Source organism: Desmodus rotundus, chromosome 10 (genome assembly GCF_022682495.2).
Source record: "Desmodus rotundus isolate HL8 chromosome 10, HLdesRot8A.1, whole genome shotgun sequence".
Lineage (NCBI taxonomy): Eukaryota > Metazoa > Chordata > Mammalia > Chiroptera > Phyllostomidae > Desmodus > Desmodus rotundus.
The window spans coordinates 79,624,033-79,648,914 of record NC_071396.1 but is presented as its reverse complement, the minus strand read 5'-3'; the positions used below and the strand labels follow the sequence as shown (position 1 = coordinate 79,648,914).

Genomic DNA, 24,882 nt, shown 5'->3' with positions numbered 1-24,882 from the left:
TTTATTTGTATGGAAATTTTTAGTCTTTACATATCATGTTTATTTAGTTCTTATACTTGTTTAGTGTCCTTTTCCCCCTACGTACAAATATCATGAAGGCAGAGATCTTATTTTTCTAGTTTACATGTCAGACTCTGGAGGCAACTGTGGATATGGGAGATGCTCAATAAATATTTGATAAATAAATAAACAAATGTAATATATAATCTTTGATGCTTTCAATCTTAGCCCATTTTTTGAAAATATTTTTTATTCTTTTAAATCTTGAAGACATGCTAGATTATTTGGTCTTTTTCAATGATCTTTTTTTTAAGTTCCATTTGATTCCATCACTAAATAAATCAAGTTGGCCTATAGTATGCCCGGCCGTATACTAAGCGCTTGATATGACTATGTTACTCCCAACTCTCCTTCCACTTTCCATAGTTCTCTGAGATTATGAAAGAACAACTGACAAAACTATTCCTAGAATTTGCTTACTCTCAACACTTTTATCTGTAATTTGGAGGTAGTAATGCCGTGCCTGCATACCTATAATTCTGTTGGTTTTGTAGTTCTGATTTTATTACTTTATGTTCCTAGCAACTCCTTATATTTATACAGAGGATAAAAGTCATAAATGATTCTGCCACATCCTATTCAGTCCTCTCTTTTATTTTCCCGCATACAAGAAATATATGGCAGGAAGGAAATGCTGTGAGGAAACTCATTTTTCTCATGCAGGTACAATTTCAATTTTAAAACAAATGTTTAAAAGAGGCCAGTTTAATCTGTTAATGTGACAGGCTACCTAAAATCTATAAATATTTACCAGTTCTTTCCATCAACAGACATGCTTTCTAAATATTCAAGAAAAGTAGAAAGGAATAACAAACTGGGCTTTTTATTTCCTCCTTCACTTGATGCTTATTCCTTGCTTGTAGGATAATTCTTTGCTACTCTCTGTGCATCCTACAAGCTTTAGTCATATATGTGTTCACCGCCTATGATAATTCATTATGGTTAAATGTAAAAACATTTAATTGTATTTAATCCAAAGAGTAATTTGAAAGTTTGCTCATAAGTAGGGAGTGTCTATAGAACATTCCATTTTTATGCTTTAATTCCTGGCATTCACCACACTTACCATAAAGCCGTCAAATTGCAACATATTTGTTTCTACATTCCTTATAAAGCCTTTGCTCTCCTTCCTGCTTCTTCATCACCTTGAAACGCATTTCACTTTTCTCTCCTAGGAAACTCTCCAGGCGCTTTTGACAACAGCCATGGATAAGCTCCTTTGGGAAGACATTGGCACACCTAACCCAGAGGTACAGATAGTATTCAAAAGATAATGTACTGGATTTCTTTGCCCCTCCCCCCCACCCCAGCCATCTGTGAAGACAACTGTAATTGAACGACAATAATGTTTAAAAAAGAATTTTTAAAAATTTAGAAAATTAGAAAAAATAATATACTGGTATTTTACTGCTTTGCTTTTACTGGTGGTTGAAAAAAGAAAAAATGGGAGAGTTCTATAGTTTCAGGACATTTGCATAATGTATGAGTGATTTAGTACTTCATGAAGTGCAGTCAAATGTGTCTAAAAAATGCAGATTGAACATCTATGTGCAGATTCATTAAATAGTCCCTCAAATCAAAATGAAAAATAAAGCCTAAAAGATGTATCACCAATGATGTTTTGAAGGATCTAAAGTGGTCATTCAACATTGGAAAATAACATTGAATCAATAACTATGCTACAGATTTACCCTCTGCACAGAGAGAATTTTTCAAAATAATATTAGTGTTCTGAAATTAAGAATTAAAGTGCTCAGCACAGTGGCTAGAACAGTGAACATGAACCAAGGGAAGAGAGGGAAGATGAAGCAGTAAGACATTCTGAGATAATAGTGATATCATGAAAGTATTTTTTAATATTCCAACAATTAAATGCTTAAACTTATCATTCTCCATGAACTTAAATATGTATAAAGACACATTCCTTCCCGGTAAATTTATTCTTGGATGTTAGCATGTGTTAAAAATCATATCCAGGACTTGTTTAGCACCTGAGTTTCAAGATACTTTCACAATTATAAAAAATAGTATATGTTTCCCTTTAAAGTAGTCTTTCAAGTTCAACTCCCACTGCCATTAATTCTCACAACCACAAAAGCAAGGACATAAATATCTAGCAGATATCAACTTCTTTCTTTTCCTCTTTTCTAAAGAGAGAGAATTTTTTAACTCATTTTTTTAATGCAGGGTAAAAAAGACTCCAAAATAGAGCGAATATCCAAATAGTGTTCAGAATAACTGTGTGTTGACATAGATTCAGAAGTAATTAACTAAATGACATGAGTTTAATGGTAGTAAGCTGAATTGGTTTTGTTTTTAGCTATTTTGAATATCAACCTTAGAAAATTTGTCTGCAAATATTTGTCTGTAAATACATTACTGCTATTGTGTACTAAATTGTACAAGGCTACCAAATATAAGATTTCTTAAACTCTACATCAATTTTTCTTTTATTCTTAGTTTTTATTGTATTTTTTCCTTTACCATTTAACCACCTTATACCCCCTCGCCCAGCAATTACCACTGTTGTCCATGTCCATGAGTCCTTCTCCCTTTTGGCTCAGTCCCTGTACCCACTAACTTCCCCCCATGCCAATGGCTGTCATCCTGCTCTCCATGTATGAGTCTGTCCCTATTGGCTTGTTAGTTCAGTTTGTTCATTAGATTCCATATATAAGTAAAATCATATGGTATTTGTCTTTCTCTGACTGGCTTATTGCACTTGGCATAATGTTCTCCAGGTCCATTCATGCTGTTGCAAAGGCTAAAATTTTCTTCTTTTTTATGGCCAAGTAGTATTCCATTGTGTAAATGTCCCATAGTTGTTTTATCCATATGGGCTGCTTCCATATATTGGTGATTATAAATATCTTTGCAATAAACATAGGAATGCTTATGTATGTTCAAATTAGTGTTTGGGTTTTTTTTTTCAGATATGTTCCCAGAAGTGGGATCCCTGGGTCAAAAGGCAGATCCATTTTTAATTTTTTGAGGTATCTCCACACAGCTTTCAACAGTGGTTGCACCAGTCTGTATTCCCACCAACAGTACAAAAAAGATTTTGCACAGCAAAGGAGACCATCAACAAAATAAAAAGACAACCCATGGAATGAGAGAACATATTCACCAACACATCTGACATGGTGATAATACCCAAAATTTATAAAGCTCAACACCAAAACAAACAAACATGCAATTACAAAATGGGCAAAGGACCTGAACAGACACTTCTCCAAAGAGGACACACAAATGGCCAATAAACACAAAAAGATGCTCAACGTCACTAATCATCACAGAGATGCAAATTAAAACCACAATGAGATATCATCTCATACCTGTCAGAATGGCCATCATCATTAAATGAATGAACAACAAGTGCTGGCGAGGGTGTGGAGAAAGGGGGACCCTTTTGCCCTGTTGGTGGGAATGCAGACTGGTGTAGCCACTGTGGAAAGCAGTGTGGAGATACCTTAATTTTTCACCTTCTATATTAGTTTTCAAAAATTATTATTTACTTTTATTTAGAAAAACTCTGCTGTTAACAATACATTTAACTTTGAATAAACAGCAAGAAGTTCTCAAAAAGGCTGGGACAGTCACTGGAGTCTGTGTCCCCGGGATTGCAATGATACTGATTTGGAAAGGTGAGCTGTGTACCACAAATACTCACAGTGCTGGACAAGGAACGATTTCATTGCATGGGAGGGGTGGATTTAGAATTACTCTCTGCCCTCAGATGCCATATATTATCTTAGGGTACATTATTGACATTCCCTCTGTATTTCAGCAAATCTCTCCTGAGCTTACTAGCTTTCTCTCTTTCAGTGAGAGACACACACACTCACATGCACACACATTGAATAGAAAGCTATTTTGATTTTTCTTTTTCTTTTACTCCCAGCAAATCATTCTTTTTTCTACAGACATATTTCTAAATTCATAATATGTGCTTTAAATTCATTAGTTATCAGCTTATTAATTTTTGTATCCACAGCACCAACATGGAGTGCCAAAACGGACTAGACAGCCTTGCTTGCTGAATTAATTGGTAAAATATTTGTCAAGGAAGCTTCATATTTCATCCCCAGACTGTTGAAACTTACAGTGTTAAAGTTCTCTCATCAATTCAGGCCATCACAATTGTGTTGTTAAATTTTGACTTCAGGTCTTAAAGTCATCTAGCAATATCTTGACCACCCATATAAAAATCTAAACCCATTTTGGGAAATAAAAATGTACTCATCCAAATATTAGTTTAGAAGAAAGTATTGCATTTTTTGGTGAATTCTTCACATACAATTTTCCCCATCCTATCTATCAAAAAATGAAATATATAAAATATAATTTATGTATACAGGAAAACATTTATATTCTCACATCTTACATGTTTCCAATTTAGACATTTTTGCATATAAGCACTTATTATAAAATGTGTATAAAGCTTCATTGCTTAGAAATTAAAAGTGACTATTTGAAAAGGTTTTATTTTTATTATTTTTAAAGGAAGTTCATACTTGCTTAGTTTAAGAAACTGCATATGCAACTTCCCTTGCACAAGTTCCCAAGGGGCTTTAATGGTCTCAGAATAACTGCAGGCACTTCATACTCAATCACCAATCAATGTGCATTTATTGACCTGCTCTATTTACCAAGACTATTAGGTGTTTACTGTTCTAATTTATCTGAACTTGTATCATTACTTTATGGGGGCAGCAGATACATTATAATAATGACAATGTTTCATTTTATTTATTTATAATTATCTTTAGTTTTTGTTTGACCAATATTATCTCATCGTGCAAGTTAAAGTTTTTAGTTCTTTAGGAATTATTCTTCATTTATTATTAATACTATGCTATTTACAGTAATGTATTTTTCCCTTTGCATTCCCTTTTTTAAAAATATTCTTTTGAATACGTAATTGTCTTTTAGTTATATATATCTGGTTCTTATTGTTTTTCCTAACTCTTAAGAAACAATTTCTTCCCTAAAAAAAAATGTGTTGATGACAGAGCTCGCAGAGCCAAATATTTTCTCTTTATTCTCCATTACACAATAATTTTGGTCTAGCTCAAATTGCCAAGTTTGCTCCACCGTGTTCAGTGTCGCAGAAGGTAAATCGTTAGGCGTCAAAACGCCTCCTAGACTGTAAAGTTTTCATGCTTTGCCCCTATTTATTCCGGATATTAAAATGATAAAGAGTTTCCTTCTTAAATTTCCGAGAGGAAGCTCTACTGTGTACAGTACCACAGTCTGCATCGACCTCAGATAAGCAGTACCGCATTACTCTAGTCTGCTCTGCTCTTTGTTTTGAATTTCTTCTGGGGAAATGCTACAGCAGCCTTTTATTTTCTGATTAGAATTCACTTTGGATATCTCAATGCAGATAAACAGATGTATAGTTGAATAATCATCCAAACAGCTTAATTGAAATAAGTAATCTTGACCAGACATCATGGAAGTTTTGAAGGTAGAAGGGTGCTTAGGACCCATCCAAGTCAAGGACCCCATGCACTACAGAGGATAACACTGAGCCTGGGGAGAGGAGACTTGTACAACTCCGTGGAACCAAATCCAGTTCTCCAGTAGTCTTTCCATTTCATCTCGCTAGCTTAAGCTTTTAAAAATCCATTTTAAACTTCTTTTTCCTTAAGAATTGTTTATTATCCTTTTTCCCCCAGAAAGGTCTGGATGAAGTGGCTTCTGTCATCGATCATAGGAGGTCTGCCCTTCTCCCATTCTGGTTCAGTGGGATAGTTTGTGTTCCCTCTCCTGCTTGCGAATCAACATACATGTTCTCATTGTTCTTGTTTTACTCCTGTCCCACAGAATGAGAGAAAGAGAAGTTAGGGGGAGACCACTTTAACTATTGGACTATCCTCTATTGACTCCTGTAAAATTATTTCTTTCCAGGTAAATATAGCTTCACTTTTTCTCCAAAAAAAACCCCCCAAAACAAAAAAACAGTTAGAGCCATAAATAAGATGGTTTAGAGATATTTGCAACCCCCATGTGGCCATGTACATTGTGCTTAATACATTCCTGCTGAATTATTATTTTGGCCATTCATTAAGCTGGGTCATCATTGAGGACTGCATGGTTAAAGGAAAGCACAAACCCCAAAATAGCAAGAGCTATCCCATAAAACTGCTGTACTCACACTTTAAAGGAGCTTTGTTTGTACATACAGATACTAGGGAAATGCCCTTCCTTACTCTTTTCTCACCCCTCCGCACCTGTATTCCTTACACACATTTTTCGTAAAATGTCAACAGCCCACTGGGCTCATCCTTTACACTGTTAACTTTGTTACATTTTCAAAGTCAAGTGTGACTACATTGCTTATGCTTACTACCCCAGTGCTATCTGCACTGTGATGACGAAGTCCTCCTTCCACAAAGGCACTCTTGCCACCAAACGTACCTTGAGATTTGATGCAGAAACCTCTCTTACGACTGTAAGTGTTACAAACCTACACATTAAAGGATCAATGATCCATAAGTTTCCTACTTGCCCAAGAAACAGTCGATAGTTAAACATTCTTAAAAATTCAAAGAACTAAACAAAATTAATAGACTGGAGAGTTTAAAAACATGCTGGGAACCAATGTTTCAGAAACAATTCACCATGTAAAAATTGAATTAGCTTAACTACGATATTTGAAAAGACAGTACTTTCACTTAACCATATAACTGCCAGTCAAATGCAGGGAGATGGATCTTATACCGATGCTCGGTGTGTATTTTTAGGTGATTTTTTGATCTTTCATTCATCGACTTTGGATAGAAACAACATTCAATTTCCTTAGTCCTTAAAAACATTTTAATGGCTTTGAACAGAGGTCTGCTATGATAGATGAATGAAATAAATACTAAAGCCTGGAAAATCTCACAATACCCCGGCAATGCCTAGCAGCACAGCTATCAAGCAGATTCAATCAGAAGTTGACCTGATCATGACCAGTCTCCCTCATTAGCTACAAAAACTTGAAGAATTAGGAAGTGTAGTTATAATGATAGTCTCGCTCACCTCCTTCATTCCACAAAGGAGCGTGCACAGACCACAAACGTGTGACTTGCAGCAGCCGAGAGTAACAGCGCGGATCTTCTGAGTGGGGCTGGATGGCCTCACTGCTCTGGTGTAACGGGTGGCCACAACCCCAGGAGTTCATAGAACGGGGAACGGCACCGTGGGGCCAAACCAAAAGAGATTAAGTCAAATTCGTTAATTCAACCCACAGGCACTCATCAATTGCCTGCCAGTTACATACAGCTCAGGGGCCTTTCCTTGTTTCCTTTAAAAGTCCAACTGCAGGAAAAGAGGTTCATTCTGGTGATGAATAAAGACCTTCACAGCAGAGAGGACACTGAGGTAAACGTAAAAACAAACAGCAGACATAGAAATTAAAAATACAGCTTGTGTAACAAGTTCTGTTTAATAGAAACCAGAATCAGGCGAACAATTCCTATAATACTATAACCGTATTTCTTGACCGAACCAAAGTTCACTACTGCCAGATATGTTATTCCTAAGTCATTTGTAAAAATAAGACCTACTGAAAATGTAGAGAATTGATAACAGCTGTTTGGAAAAAAAAAACAAAAAAAAAAAACATTCTAATGTGGAAATGAGGTAGGCCCAACCTCTTAACTACTTAAAGAAAAAAGTTTTTCTTTGTTAATTCATAGAAACTGCCTGCGTGCAAGTTAAGCAACCAAGGGTTCTGTTAATGTTTTTGCCCTAGTTTGGTCAACGTGTTGCTACCATACTGTTTGGAACTAATTTTTAAATCTCAGTTAACTGTTTATTTTAATAAATTTTTTTTTATCCTAATCTTGGTCTTTCCAAACTTCCAACTCCAGCTTGTTACATTTCGAAATGGGAGGCCTTGAGAACTGTTTGGTCTTCGATATCGTAAGCGGCCACTTTCAGCCCATGGCACCTATTTCCCAACGGCACTGTACTGAAGTCTATAATCAACACATGTATTTTTTAAGAAATCTGTAAAGCGAAAGAAAGTCTAAGATCTGAAAGTCAATGTTTGAGATAAACTACGGACCTATTGATTTACCCTCCCCATGTTTCTATAACACCTGGGGACTGAATCTGAGCCAGGGCAGCGGCGAGGAGGCGAAGGTGCGTTAAGAAACGAACGGGGAAGAGAACGACTTCCTCGGTCGGGAGTGGGGTGGCACCGGAGCCTCGGGACGCCCCAAGTCCCCAACTGAGGTAAGACCAGAAAGTAAGAAGGAGCGAGAAAGACAAAGGCGGAAAAAAAGAAGGCAGCTCCGGGGAGCTGGCGGGCGGGAGGCGCTGGAGATAAAGCCCGGGAGGCGGAGCGGCGGGGGCGGGCGGGGGCGCGTTGGCGGCGCGGCGGTGGCAGCGGCTGCGGGGACCTGCGGGCGCGCGGGAACCGACCGCGCAGAGGCGGCGCCGCAGCCCCCGCCGGCCAACGCGCCCCGCGAGCCCCGGGCTCTGCGCCGCCCCTGCGCCCCGCGCACCGCGCTGCGCCCCTTCCCACCCGCGGCGGGCGGGCTCCGCGAGAGTTTGCGCCGGAGCGCGGGGAAGTTTCCTGCACCAGCTCCGCTCCCGGAGAAGCAGCACCTGCGGCGCCCACTCGCCTCCTCTCCCCTCCCAGCGAGCGAGGTAACCGCACACGGGTTGGGGCACGTTGGGGGGCGGAAGGGGTGGAGGCTCGAGATCCGGGGGGCTGAGATTGCGGGGCGCTGCGCGGCACCCACGGTGGGAGCCGGGTCTGGGTGGGCGGGGAAGTGTATCCTCACCTTTCCAGGTACTTCGCGTCCGTGGACTGCGGGAAGTATCTTTCTTTACCTTTCCATTCTGCACCGCCCCCACCCCCACCACCCGGCCCCCGCCGCCCCCGCCGGCAATATTTGAACCCTCTTCACTCCCATTCACTTTATTAGACGTCCTGGGGGCATGGGGTGTCCCAGAGATGGAGGCGGCACGAAGCCTTCGAGGGGGTCCGAGGAGGAGGAAGGCTGCCTGAACCGGTTAGCTACCCGCGCTGGATTCCTGGGCGCTGGCGGGGCACCCTGGACTCCAGGCTTCTGGTGCCAGTCCCCAGCGGGGCATGCAAGGTTAGAAAGAGGACACCAGAAGGAACAGTCTTGAGTTTCTGATGCCGGTTTATCCGGTCCTCCAGCGTGTTTGGCCGAAAGATGAGCATTTCTGCTTTATTGCATGGGTCCCAAACTCCGAGACCTTGCTAAAGCTGCGTTCGCCGTGGGAGGGAAATCAGGAGACTGGGAGCCCGGGTCCTATGCGGCCCCAGCAGAGGGGTCGAGAGGGTGCAGTGGCGGCGGGGGCGGGGGGTGGGGGTCGGTGCTTGAAGCTTGACGTGATTTGGGAGTGGGAACTGCGTGGTGGTTTTGTGGCTGCTCTCCTGACTTCCACAGCGTTACCTACTCCCTGTTCTGCCCCATTTGAACACCCTGCCTATCGGCGTGTTTCTGTTAGAAGGCTAGAAGGTGTTGTGTTTGATGCCTGTCAAGAATTATTCCCAACTAAATTCACAGGTACTGAGCTACAGCTTCCGCTCCGCCTCCCTCTTCTCCTGACAGGTCCACCCCCAACTCCCTCCCACAAACAAACTGTTCCTGAGCAGTTCCCAGGGTTTTGAAAGGGATGGCAAGTAAATAACGTGGAGTGTGTGTTTCTGTGAGTTTTTTTACTTTATGTTATCAGAACCAAACCAAAACATTCCTTCCTTTTTTGCAGTTTTTAGAGTATTGTTTACCGATGTTTATTTATCTTCTCTTTAACCTCAAGCATGTCATTAATCTCTCTCTATACAATTTTATCTGTACTGTTACCATTCCAATGGTTTTAGAGGACATGGGCTTTTGGACTCACATATACACACCAAAATACAGTGTGACCACATTTAATATTTATGTGTTCCTGATTCAGTAGCCGGGCACCTGCCAGTTCCAGCACATAATCATAACACCATATGCCTAGCTACCATTTGAGGATAAGGAGAATGTTACTGTTTTTCATGGGCAAGGGTACCCTGGACTAACAGATTTTATTGTTATTGCTCAGAGGGTTTTGAAGGGCTTTGGTGAGTCAGATATATAGAACAGAATTACAATTCTACTCTGTGCATTAAAAAAGAATACCATAACTAGACACTTAGAGTTGACTGGTTATTGGGGGAAGATTAAAATCCTCCGATCACACAGATTGAATATAGCCCCCCAAATAGCACACATTGAATGTCTGGAGAAAGTGAGAAGAATTTTCCTCTGGCCTCATATAGTTTTCATCACCTTCACTACAGCAGCCTCTTCCAGATAACGAACACCTTGCATTCAGATGACGGTGTGTACTAACTAAACACCGTATTTTTAATGCAGAGGCTTGGTGACAGTCCAGAAACATCAGTGTTTTAAATCATTATCAACCATCTGTTCTCTCCCACTCAGTTAAAGTGCCGTGTTTTATTTTCACAGGTATCCAAACATACATCCTAGTTTCACGAATTTCCATGAACATCCCAAAAGCTCTGACACTATCTGATATTGATCTAAGTTCAGCAACTGTTGCATTTGGGTTGTTACACTATAAGCCCCTCTCTTTTTATTTTCAATGAAAGGAAAGGTAAAAAAAAGTTGTAAAGCCTTTGGCCAAGACCTGTGTGTACGTACTCCAGTGGACTCTGATTGCTTTCTCTCCTCCACCTTTTTGTCACCAGAGAGGAGCCTCCTCCTGATGGCATTCTCTCCCTTTCTCTCCGGTCACAAGAGTAGCATTTGGCGCTCTGAAGCAGTGCATTAAACAGCCTCGTAAGTCCAGGAAATTAGCTCATTTCCAGAATATAATGTCTTCCCAGGAACAGTTTACAAAATAGGAGACCGAATTAATATTCCAAACTCCAAATTAAGAAGACCTAAGACATAAACATACAAATATTGGGTATGAATAATAGGATATTTTACAGAGGATATGAATAAAATGTCTATATAGTATTCTTTGTATCCACGTATGGGAACCTGGGTAAGTTTGTATACAATCAGCAGACAGATTCACACCCTTCATTTGGTTCAAGTTATCATTCAAGCAAGATTGGAGGTTTTCAATCTCACCCGAACCCCATCTTGGAATGCTTTCCCATTTAGGAATGTTTGCTTAAACCGCAATGTTAGGATATTTTTATTACTCAGAATTAAATTGCATAATAAATACATTGTTTCTTCACTGCGGCCAGAATGTTGGGAAGTTCTTCTTCCTCAAATCTGGACGTAATGTCCTGAAGCACATTCATAGTTTTGAGGAGAAAGATATTGGCAATCTTGCTTCACTCTGTGAGTAATTGCTATGTATTTGAAGAATATCAAGAACCCCCAAAATCTGGGGCTTCCACCTTCTTATCTACTACACTGCTCTATACTTCCCTTGTCTTGAAAGCATAAGATTCCTCTAACTATCAGGATAGCAGTGAAAAAGAGTGAACCCATAAAATAGATAAAAAATTCTGAAAGTAAAGTTGCCTTTAAAAATATGGCCTAATTGAAATCTTTGGAAATACATGAGGATGTGTTCCATCTTATTTCTCTGTATAATAAAAATGAATTATTGAGGGGAAAGAGTTTCACCATGTATACTAAGCGCTCTGAATTATTCATGTTAATGAGAGGAATAGAGGCTAAGAGAACCCCAAATCATGGCTTGTGTTTGTTTTTGGAACGTGTAACATGTTTGATCTAAAAAAGGTTTTCATTGTTATTGTGGGCAAGTTGCCTTTTTAATTATTTTGTTTTGTTTAGGCTAATTTTTAAATGAGCTTACATACCTCAAACACCAAAACCAATTTATGGGGAGATGGAGAAGGTGGGCAGTCTGCCCAGAAAAGAGCTGGGTGACAAAAATAAGCAAACCTGATATGGCGACTGTGTAGTAGGTTGTATATAATTCCCAGAAGGATAATCAGGACTTAATTGTATATCTACTTAATGATTGTGTATTCAAAATTAGACATGTTCCTGGAAAAAATAAAAGTCCTCCAATCCAAATATGAGAAATTCAATCCCCATTTACATGTAACAAATGATTAGTGGGTTTTTTTTTTAAACATGAGGGTAGGATGCGCCTGAAAACCAAATACAAAGATTCTAATTTATAAATCTTACTAAACTGAATTTTTAAGGGTGAGGTTTTCCTAAAGCGTCCCCACGTATAGGTATGAAGGTGACATTCATAAGCCTTACGTGTGTGCTTTCCAAAAGAGGAAACAGCGAGATGCCATCAGAATAAGGGATTTGGTCCATTTGATCTCCACACCTGTGCTCCAACGCAAAGCACCTTGCATCAAAGAGAAGCTCTCAAGTATCCATTGTTACTGTGGGCCTGGTTAGACAAAACAGTTGAAGGTCAGCAGGACTGCCAGTTTAACAGATTTCTATTGCGTTTTTCAAAAGCTTCAGGGCAAAATTGGTTGTGGGTGAAACAGTTACTTGAACAAGAAGTTGACTCACACCATAGCACTCGCTGTTAGCACCTTGTTTACAGTCCGCATTCAGTTGCGTATAGATTTTGTTGAATTGTTAGTTCTGTGAACTATTAGAAAGAATTTAGAAAATCTCTGTGGAGAAGGGTAGAGCTGCCAAAAATATATGATTGGAAAAGCAGGTAAAGTCATTTTTATTCAAGAATTCAAAGCAAAAAGGAAAACTGTGACTTCTACTGCAGTGAGCAGAATGGCAATAAAAAAGTAGGTGTCGCTTTTGGAATGGGGACTATGTTCTCATAATAAATGTGCTTGCTACTTCAAGTGTGTGGGTACTTTTTTCTTAAGGTCACATTGTATGTGTGTGTGTGTGTGTGTGTTTATAGGGCATGACATTTTTTAAAGAAGATAAAACGATGTATTTTTTTTAAATATTGTGGTTGGAATAATTGAGACCCACAGGATATATTTTATATACATTTATTAGAAAAATCAGTTTCTTCTGATCAGTGCCTAAGTCTTAGAATCAGAATTATGCATTTTTTTATGGAGCAGGAAAAAGCCTTAAAAGTAATTTATTCCATTGCCCTCATTTTACAGTTAAGGAAATGGGGGCCTACAGTGATCACAGGCAGCTGCTAAAGGTCACAGTGGTGGTGAGTGGCAGAGCAGAAACTAGAAACCTGATCTCCTGACTCTTCAGCCAGCGCCCTTGCATTAAGTTTGGTAGTTAGATAAGGGAGTTAACTCTTTCTGGCCATCACAAGGTCAACAGTACAAGATAGTCACAAAATGAAGTGGTACAGAGGTAAATACAGAAGCTTGGGATTTTTCTGTCTTCTGTCATTCACTGAATACTTATGAGCCAAACCGTTGTCCTTGGCCCTGTCCTCCCTTTGATAACAAGTATTTTTGTTACCCACTTAGTATCCTGAAATGTAATCCATCCATAATATAGTTACTGGGCATACCAGTAATGAAAAGGGGCAATAAAATAAAAGTAATTTGTAATAAAATATGATTTCCCTACACTAATGTTTGGAGATGACTTCGCTGGAACACATATTAAAGAAGTCAGAAATGTGTGTGCGTATATATAATGAATAAATTTGAATTTAAGACTAAAAATCAGAAGACTTCATAGAAGCAGTACAGACACACGAAAGAACAAGGGTAGACTAAGAGTAGTGTTATGGTAATTGTAAACTAGAGTTATTTGTATATCACAGAAAGAAGGAAATAATGGTAATATAGGGGAAATACGCTAAGTCAAGTTAGAGACCGTTGGAGTGGAGAAAATGTGGAAGTATGGTATTTTGTAAATGAGAGAATACCTACTATTAATCTACCTCCACTAGAATTCTAAAACTGCTTCCTGGAACATTTTCATGTTGTTACTAATGTGAACTTGGCTTCCAGGGACTCTGCAGGTGACTCACCATACCATCACGAATAACAGATAAAATATTTCCAAAATGAAAATTATTGATTGAGTGCTGATACTGCTTTTTAAGTTCGTTTTCTAGTAATATTATAGCCTATTGATTCTAGAGTTAGGAGACAGACTACACAAAATGATTGAATTACTCACCACAGCAACCTTGTTGGGGGAGATTCCTATATAATGCTTACTTATGATTATGTACCAGGTTCTACAGGTCGAGATTCATTATAGGCTTAGATTAGTGGGACATTGTGTGTTGTATGGGACATTCAGAAAAATTTTTCATTAAGTGGGACAGCCACCCCTCCTCACCCAAAGTCAACAGAACTTCCCTCCTCCAGAAATCATGACACACCTGAGCCCTTCCCAAAGTATTCTCTAGGGGACGGTCTGGCCCAGGTGAGAGCCGTAGGGCTAGATAAACAAGGTTTCTATGTTGTTATGGATCATCTTTCATACCCCTACCCACCCATCCTTACTTTTAAATGGTTCCATCCCGCTTGTTCACTGGTCTCCTGCCTTCAGTAGCCCAGGACTACAAACTTTACTGCCCACCAAGCTGAAGTTCATGTTCAGATCTTTTTCCTATCACTGTCACCTTTATAAAAATGTACTTCTTCTGATTCTTATTTCCCTGGAATCTATGTTTTGTAGGTGACTATGAATGGTGACAAATTAGTATTCAAACTGGCTAATTTTTTAGTTCCCCCAGGCTTTAACCTTGTTTAAATGCATATCTCCAGAAAACATTGAAGGCTTTTATATAGCGAGAAAGACACATACATTCATACATATGCATGTGTGTATGTGTATATGTACATATATGTGCATGTTATATTTGTGTATGTACACATATAAGCATATCATTTCAGGTACTGCAACAACAGGAAAGAAGGTAGCATTATTTGAGATTTTATTTTTCATTCCCTCAAAACATTCTTATGCAAACAAAAAAATGGCACTGGTCCAATATTGGAAATTTCCCATAAAAGTAATGCTATAAAGTAGGCTCTCAGAAGAGACCCAGATCTGCAAGCAGTCTAAATAAGCTGCTGGGTTAGAATTTTCTTGTATTACTACTAGCCTGTAGGAGCTGGGGACAGGGGAGAGCACAGGCAACTGTGCTGTCTGTCTTAGATGCATTTATCTATGCACCACTGACACCCTAAAAGCACACCAGCATGTCTACAAAATGACAGTATTTGCAGAAACTGGAGATTTCGAAGATTACCCATGTACACAACCTATAGGAGAGTGTAGGATCCCAGATGCAAGGAGGAATTGAGAGCAAAATTCTAATTTTTTTACTTCTAATGTTACTTCTAGACCATAACATGAGACCTGCTCTTAGAATTAAGAGTTAATATGAAATGTCATGTCAGTATGGGCTGCATCAAGCATCTTGAATTTAGCAAATTGTAAGATATTTTTGTTAGATTACTTCCCACTTTCTGTCCATCTTAGATGTCTATTGTGTCTTTGTATATCTTACATTTTTTTTAAAGAAAGGAGCTTTTTAATGTAAACCCTTAACAGTTAAATTTGAAGTCATTGTGTGTATGTGTGAATACCAGTCGCTTTCACACAATCGCAAGATTCTCTACATAGGACATGTTTTACCCAATCAAGAGAGGCAGCTTTTCCTACACAGGGGAGGCAGCAATTGTACAGAACACAATTTGATCTATGATTGTTTTCCTGTATGTTGTTCATTCTTACTGGAAGCTTCTTGGTCAATTGAAAGGCCTGGCACTCAACCTCAGACTGACCCCTAACATTATTCGGTTGACTTTTGTTACAATTTCTAGTAAGTGCGTGGTGGTGCATTGAGACCTTGGAGAAGATGAAATTGAGGTGGTTGGGTTGTGGAGGTGGTAAGGAAAATAAGGAGCTTCTTTCATTTGAGCAGCACAAAGACCTCTATAGGCAATGAAATTTTATTGTAACACCTGCCTTTTCTTGTTATGCTTTTTATTCTTCTATGGAATAAAGGCAAAAATTGTGACAGTAAAGCCCTCCAACTTCTTTAAACTGTTAACTTGTATACAGGAAAAACCTTCATCAAAATAAACAGATATGATACATTGCAGTCACTAGGTTCCTGGTGCCTCCTTTTACATACTACCACTCTAAGCTGAAATCTGAAACACTCAAGGATGTAGTTCAGAAAAGGGAAAATGCATCTAGATAATGTGAAAAAATTGCAGAAGCCTCTATTAAATACACATGAAAATGGAAAAACAAAATAAGACAACATTATCAATTCAAATGAAGAATATACTACTTACTTTTTCTTTAGTTTCAAAAGCAAGAAGCTACCTTTAGCTTGGTAGTCATTTCTGTGTTTTCGTTTTTATCACAGAGGGCATTAGAGCTGTGACCCACAGTTACAGGTTACTTCAAGCAAAGACAGTCTGTGATAAATGATGGTATTTGCTGAATGCTTTAAAAAATTTTCAAATTGAAATGTAAACACAATTTTCTCAGAAATGTATGTCTAAACAAATTTGATTTTCCCACAGCATTCTTTGAACATTAGATTAGACTATGGGTAAGTTATCCCCCCCAAAAAAATCAATTGACATATCCTTAAGTATTAGTAATATGATTGGACTAAAAGCAGTAAATATCAACATTATTTTACCTTCTAGTATTTGTGCTCTATTTTCAGATAGGAATTTTTTATTACCAGAGAATGAGATTCTACTTCTGTGACACAGCTGGCATTCAGCTGCATACACTGTTATGGTCTTGCTGCTTATTAATGGCTAGACCCCAAGTTGTACTGATTCTTAAGTACTTTAAATATTAATTCTATACTTACATTATCACTTTTGTTATCTGTCTGTCTCACTTGCTGAAAAGTCTAGCAAAGTCACGTTTTCAGATTTTGCTGATCAGGGAATTATAACAGCATTTAGAATAGAAATAGATTTGCAAATTGTTGAACTCTCAAGTAGCAGAGACTGTTCATCTCGTACATCAGAACTTTAGTTCTCTTAGAGTTTCCCCACATACATACACAACGTACTCCAATTAGAATTCCATCAAATTATTGACATGTGTTTTATTTAGAGCATTCTAGAAAACATAACTATGGCTCAAAGGTTCTTCTAAGTTCCCTATTTGTGGCTACAACTGTGTACTAGGCATTTCTTCTTGTCTATCTTAAAGAAACATCAAGTGAAACATGTCAAAATCAGACTTGTGATCTCTGCCCATCTCACACCGAACCTCAGGGTTCCCCAGCTCCCAATCTGGGTTTTACCCTTGACATTCCTTCTCATTCAACTCCATATCACAGCCCCCACGCAGTTATTGATTGTTACCTCCCAAAGCATACTGACAAAGCTGCCTTCGGCCATCACCCAACTTGTGTAAATAACTACAACTTTATAACTGATCTTTATAACTGATCTCCTAGCATCCAACATCGCTCCCCTCTCCAAATCCATCCTCCCAAGGTGCCAGAGGAGCCTTTTCAAGATGCAAATAGAACTACCACTCTTTCAACTCCACACATCACTTCAATGGATTGCCATTGCTTTCTTGAAGATAAAGACCAAAACTGTGCTCTTGATTTTTTGAAACCCAGCAGGATCAGACTCTTACAGTCTCATCTTTTGGTTCTTCCACTCCTTCTCTCTGCTTCAACTGGTAGGCTTTCTTCCAGTTGTGCTGCTCCTTCCCCTTTCTATCCCCATCCCTGTAAATATACATACCCAAACATTTCCTAGCTAACGCTCATTCACACTTAAAATATATACCCCAATGTTTCTTTCTCAAATGAGTCCCCTCTTCCCTTAGACTGAGCTGAATCCCATCATGATATACGTATACACACATATATACTTGTATGCATAAACGTACCTATATTTATGTATTCAGATCCCTCATTGCCAGTAGCTGCCAAGAGCTGTAAATTCATATTTATTCGTGTAATTATTTAACCACTAAGGTAGGGCCCCTTCTAGTGTGATGGCCCTTTATTCCTAAAAAAATACTATAGTGCCTGCTTAACATGGGAGTCTAATAAGTATTTGTTAAATAAATGTTGACTAAACATCCCCATTTTTAACCCCATGTGTGCACATGTATAAATATACACTACACCCAAATACACTTACACCCACCCTCACATTCTAATTTAAATACATACATATACACACATATGCATATATATATACATATACACATACTTGCAAGCTATGAGACCCCACTTTTTCTTTCTTGTGACCTCCCCAAGTATCACTCTTCCCTTTCTTCAAATTCACTTTCTTATCAGTGACTCACTCAGAAGTGATCTTAGTAGTACCACATTTGCTTAGCCAATGAGGCTGGTCTATTTAATTTCTTACCAAAAAAAAAAAAAAAAAGGAAAAGAAACAATAACAGCCTTTTAAGCTTTTCTTCACATTATTTCCTCTAATATGTGAAATTCCTTAATAATTTCAAGAATTTTTAAAGGCTTTAATTTTGGGGGGGTTGTGCACATTTGGGCATTAGACAATAAACTAAGAAAAAAAGAGACCCCTGAAGGTTACCTTGTACATGTGGTCTCCATATGGAGATAAACTAAATGAAAGAGAACAAAAATTTTAAAAAGAATAAATGTATGAAATTGAAAGAATAATATAAAAGTCTGTGCTATAATTAAAAGTTTATATTTTTAAGAATTGTAGAAAGGTTTCAAACGACGGCTAAAATAGTTAAGGAACAGATGAACCGTACTGACTGGCACTCACTATGTTCTAGGCGCTATTCTAATATTTGTGCCTAAATCCAACTGCTACATTAAAAGTGAGTTGAGTTAGTCTCCTTTTTATTTTACAGCCTTCCTGCTTCAGTTAGTTTAGGGGAGAATCTGGTAAGCCTGGAGAATACCTTGTGCCAGAGAACAAGGAAGTGCCCCAAAACTGATGGGGACACCTCAGAAGTCAGATTTAAGAGACACCCGCTGGTCAAATTTGGGGTCACTTGAACATAAAAAGTAATAACATGTAATGGATTATAGCATATTGAATTTTAAAAAGTATCCATGAGCTTTGTTTCACTGAAGAATACAAGCTAATAAAATCAAAGGAAATGGTGGAATTATAAAGTAACTTTTGCAACTACTATCACAAGAATAATGAAGAGATGGTCCACCATTAGGTGAATAGTTTATGGGGACAGGATACTCACACTATGTCTGCTTGTCACCCCATACATTTCTGACTAGTTCCAAAAAGGGGAAAGTGCCTTTTCAGGCAAAAATCTGGCAGACAGCAGCCTAAGCAAGTGATAACACTTGACGTCACCAGCGGTGGGACAGACCGACGTCGTGTACTTCTTGGGATTATACATGAATGAAGTAGGACACTCAGTCTCCTCTGAAATTATGTTGTCAAAAATGTTTCACCCGAATCTAATGACTAGGAAATAATCACATACGACTTTTCTTCTCCGAAACGTGTAAACCCAAAACACATATAGTCTTTGATATAACCAACCTGGACACTCTGAAAATGTCAATGTCAGTTTAAAAAAAGTCCTGGAAAATTGTTCAGGAGTGAAGGAGATTAGAAGACGTGGAACTAATTGATTAAATTATTAATGGAAAGAGAAACCTGTGAAGGATAATACTGAGACAATTAAAGGAACCTGAATTTGTAGAACATATAACAGTATTACACCTGTGTTAAATTTCCTGCGTGTCATAATCACACTGGGGTTCTGTAGAAGAAGGTCTTTTCGGGGAGAAGATACATTCGGGAGTATTTACAGATGAAATTCATGATCCGTGCAACTTCCTTTCAAATGGTTCAGCAATATATGGGAAAGAGTGAAATGAGAATGTAGCAAAATGTTAACCATTTAATGTAGATAAAGATTGTATAATACTCATTATTAATTTATTAGACAATTTTCAAGATAAAAATTGGTAAAATATTCAGTGATTTTAAACCAACTACCTAATGGATGAGATCATTGCCACATTGTATGAAGTGAGCTAGCATTTGCAAAAGTTGCTTAATTAGGCAGTGTCTAAATATCTTTAATATTTAATATTTAATATAAAAGTGTCTAAATATCTTTATTCAGCATTAATAATATTTCATAATGTATATTCAAACACAAGAGAAAGCTATTCTTAAAATATATTTTAGGCAATATAGGAAGAAATAATGCAAGACTTTCAGTAAATATTAGGTAAACGAGTATTTTTTTTCACTCTTCAGTTAGAGATGAGAACTTTTCAACATTAGAAATTTTAAAGGGTAATTAGGCAACTTGGTACTATGTTTTCCTTTCTTCTTTAACTTTTCTTAAATGTTTGGTGCTTACCTACAAAACAAAGGATGAGATTATTGGTGACTTTCACTAAAAGATCCACAGCAGCGTTATGCAGTGTGTGGGAAGAATTAGGATCCAGCGTGACTCTCAACTGCAGTCTCAATGGAACTCTAGACGGGGCAGGCGAGCACTGTTAGTGCTTGCGTATTAGAGACAGGTACTTAAAGCTGAATACTCCCCCCCACAAAAAAAATTCTCTAGCTAATAACATGAGGGCCAATTCTACATGAAGCACAAAATAAAAGAAGTTAAATAATATTTACAAAATTTGTAATAAAACATCTCCAGGAAAATTTCAACTTCAAATTAAGTGTTTAGAATATTTCTCCTCTTGTTAAAGTATATGATGTAATGTTCATACTTTGCATGAATACTTTTCTAACAACGTTTAGGGCTGCTTAGGATATATACCTTTCACATAACCAGAACCGAGTGAAGTGGTGCTTCTTGATTTTTGATTAAAAACAGAACTTCTATATCTTAAGATGCAATAAACTAAAGATAAAAAATCAGTAGACTTCTTTCCCCTTATATTTCACATCATAGTTCACAAATTATTATAAATTATAACAAGCAAGAGAGGTCCACATTTCTGAAAATTCTGAAAGAATTTTCTTGACGCTGCCAGCTTGTACAATACTTGAGGCTAAATTTCACTATGATAGTAACTTCTCACTAAAAAATTGTAACTCACCTTCAGCTTATATTAGGGTAAATATCAATAACCAGTTTGAATTGGTATTGTTTTAATATGGGAAAAACAGAAAATTATCATGGGGAGAGAGTTGATTCTTTAAAAGTCTTGATTATCTACAAGTAAATGTAATAACAGCTTCAGGACTTACACCCAGGGTCCCTCTATCCCCTACCCTGAGCTACTTAGGTGTATACCAGCAGTAAGACATGGATACCTATATTACTGGGGGAGTTTTAAGACCTGAGAGGACTGAGTGAGACTGAATTTTGTAATCTCATTCAACACTTAATATATACTTACTTCAAAATTTTTTAAAAACTTATGACCATGAACAACATAAGTTAAAAGTTGTTTGAATTTATAGCAATAGGGAAAGTGGACTTCCATATAGAATTTGGCTTTAAAAGAGAACAGCTATAAGGAAAATTTGTGTAGGTAATTATTAGCTGGAAGCTATTGGTACTCTAAGCTTATTGAATATACACTTATGCTAATAAGACTCTGCATGAACAGAACCTTTTGGTAATAAATCCATGTAAAAGATTGAGCCTTGGGGGATAATTCTAGGTGTTTAAGAATATTGAATACCCTGCATTCAGAATACAGAACTCTAGATCAAGCTTGTAACTATTTTTTATTCATGATGTTTAATAGGTCATTGTACCTAAAGTCTCAGAAAGGTGAAGTAAAACAAACAATGGGAAATGGTGGTGTTTTATTTGCACAAACATTCAAAACACTGCAATCACAAAAGAAATACCAAAGGAGAACCATGAAACCTGTCACTAGAAGTGAGCTAAACCACACTCAAGACCCTAATATCAGAAGTAAATACCTAGTCACCACCTGAGAAGTCTTCCTGTCATCGCATATTAGAATCACTGACTAACTGGTTTTCACTTTTGTGGCATCTACTCGCCTGCTTAGAAAAAGCACTTTAGTAGTAAAATCACATACAGAAGAGTTGCATTCTCTTTATGAACTCTCTATATTTATAATACTTCGCAGAACTGTACATATCCCCAAGGTAATTTTACTGTGTGTTAACAAAATAAAAATAAAATGAAGGACCCTTTCAGTTCCCTTTCCTCATTTTATTGTTCTATATTTCATATTTTCATCTTTAAATGAAATCAGTACTCAAACTAGTTTTTTTGTTGTTGTTACTGTGTTCCTTTTTGAGTCATTTTGGTTCATTAGTGGCTAAATTTCATTATAAAGCTTTTGTTCTAGGAGGGCCCACGTGGGTTATACTTCCTGTATTTTTGCTTGCCTGATCCTTATCCACCCCCTCCCCATGAGCACTATACTCTCCCCTCACCTGATACCTATGTATCTAGTCCATAAGCCGTTTTCTGATTTTTCTCCCCATTCTTGCAGGGGGGCAGCAATGTGGAATAGCAGGAGCTGGTGTAGCGGAGCATTCTGCAGCTGTAGTATAGGTCTTGCCTAGAATACCCTCTTTCACCAAGTGTGTTTTCATTTGCCCTCAAGTTTGAACATCAAGTCTGTAACTCTGTTGTTATTTAGCAGTCATGGCTCTTCTTCCATTGTCTCCCATAAGAGATCAGCCCATAGCTAAATAAAAATAGTAGGCGAGTGTGTTCTTTTTTTCTAGCGGCTCTCTAGATTTAGAGTTCAGCAGGTGTACTTTACAGTTAGTGATTTCAAGTTGTGATGCTTTTCTTGTTTAATTGAAGATAGAGCACTAAGAAGTTCTCCCTGTTTTTTAATATACTTTACTTTTTAGAGCAACTTTAGATTCATAGAAATATTGAGCAGAAGGTACAGAGATTTCCTATATTCCTCCTGCCCATCCCCAACCCTTCCACAACCTCCTCATTATTAACTTACCCCACCGGAGTGGAACATTTGGTACGACTGATGAATCTACATTGATGCCCCATTGTCACCTAAAGTCCATAGTTCACACCATGGTTCATTCTTGGTGGTGTATAGCCTATGCATTTGGACAGATGTGCAATTGCATGCAAACACGAGTATAATATACAGAGTGATCCCACTGCACTGGAAGTCCTGTACGCTCCACCTGCTTATACCTCCCTCCCCTCTAGCCCTAGCAGCCATTGATCTTTCTCACTTGTCTCCACTTTTGCCTGTTCCACAATGTCACAGATTGAAGTCATACAGTAGATAGCCTTTTTAGATTGGTGTCTTTTATGTGTAACATGTTTTTTCAGCACTGAGTAATGTCCCAGTGTCTGGGTGTTCCACAGTTTATTTATCCATTCGCCCACTGAAGACATTGTGGTTGCTTCCAAGTTTTGGCAAGTATGAATAAACATGCTTTAAACATTCATGGGCAGGTGTTTAGGTGTTTACGTGTGTTTTTTTTTAACTTAAGTTTTCAACTCCTTTGGATAAACACCAAGGAGTGTGATTGCTAGATTGTATGGTAAAGGGTGTGTTTAGTTGTGTAAAAAACTGCCAAACTGCCTTCTGAAGTGATGGTACCATTTTGCATTCCTACCAGTCTGTGATTAATTTTGACTTAATTTTGGGGTAGGTTTTAGGTATAGGTGTTTTTTTTAATTTTGCCTATGGATATCCAATTATTCCAGCATTACGTATCTGTTGAAAGACTATATTTGCTCCATTGTATTTCCTTTGCTCTTTTGTCAAAGGTCAGTTGACTGTATTTACGGAGGTGTATTTCTGGACTGGGCTCTCTATTCTGTTTCATTGACTTATTTTTCTGGGTTTTGTTTGTTTGTTTGTTTGTTTTACCAATATCACACTGTCTTGATTACTGTAGCTTTATATGGAGTCTTGGGTAATGTCACAGTCCTCCAACTTTATTCTTCTTCAATATTGTATTGGCTGTTCTGGGAATTTTGCCTTCCCAGAGAAACTTTAGAGTCACTTTGTTGATATCCATGGAATAAGTCGCTGGCACTTTGACTGGGATGGCAGTGAATTTATAGATTAAGTGACTGGGAAGAACTGACACCTTAATGATACCAAGTCTTCTTGTCCATAAACATGTAATATCTCTCCCTTCATTTAGTTCCTTGATTTTTTATTAGAATTTTGTACTTTTCTTTATGTAGACCTTGTACATAGTTTGTTAAATCCATATGTGAATATTTAATTTATAGGGATATTATATATTAGCAATAAATCTGGTACTATTTTAATTTCTAATTCTACTTATTTATTGTTGATACATATATACATATATATGCAATTGACCCCACATTAACCATGTATCCTCCCTTTTTTTTTCTTAATTAGTCTGACCAGAGACTTACTGCTTTTATTGATCTTTTCAAAGCACCAGCTTGTGGTTTTGTTAATTTTATTGATTGATTTCCTTTTTTAATTTTATTGATTTCTGCTCTAATTTTTATTATTTCCTTTCTTCTGCTTACTTTGCAATTAATTTGCTCTACCTTTTCTTATTTCCTGAGGTTGGAGCTTAGATGATTGATTTTAGATAACATATGTTATCTATAAATTTCCTTCTAAACACTGACTTTGCAGCATTCTACAAATTTTAATAAGTTGTATTTTTATTTTTCATTTAGTTCAAAATATTTTAAAACATCTCTTGAGATCTCTTCATTGACCCATGTGTTATTTGGGGGTATGTTGTTTAATCTCCAAGTATTTGGGGATTTTTCAAATCTATCTTATTGTTATGAATTTCTGGCTTAATTCCATTGTGACCTGAGGAGAGAGTTTATGATTTCTACTCTTTAAAAATTTTAATGCCTGTTTTCTGGCCCAGAATGTGGTTTATCTTGGTGTATGTTTCATGTGAGCTTGACAAGAATGTGTACTTTTGCTGTTGTTGGTTCAAGGACCATAGATGTCCATTACAGCCAGTTGATTAATGTTGAGTTCACGGTG

General features: G+C 37.7%; 1 protein-coding gene and 1 long non-coding RNA gene across 6 annotated transcripts in view; one reads left to right on the top strand and one right to left on the bottom strand.

Annotated features, from left to right (window-relative positions):
* Positions 1–3,481: 3,481 nt before the first annotated feature.
* On the bottom strand, positions 3,482–8,911 carry LOC123478742 (uncharacterized). Its single transcript, XR_008425247.2, has 3 exons — positions 8,844–8,911; positions 7,090–7,426; positions 3,482–5,878 (listed from the first exon to the last, which is right to left on the bottom strand). It is a non-coding gene; the product is annotated as an uncharacterized lncRNA (long non-coding RNA).
* Positions 8,173–24,882, top strand: part of CHST9 (carbohydrate sulfotransferase 9) — a 268,780-nt gene continuing 252,070 nt past the window's right edge. The window contains exon 1 of one of the 5 annotated variants that reach the window (XM_024580660.3): positions 8,173–8,289. The gene's annotated coding sequence lies outside the window, so the exon portion shown is untranslated. Of the gene's footprint in view, positions 8,290–8,339; positions 8,707–24,882 lie in introns of those variants that run through there. The other 4 variants (XM_053912209.2, XM_053912210.2, XM_045188003.3 and 1 more) reach the window with 4 other exon arrangements.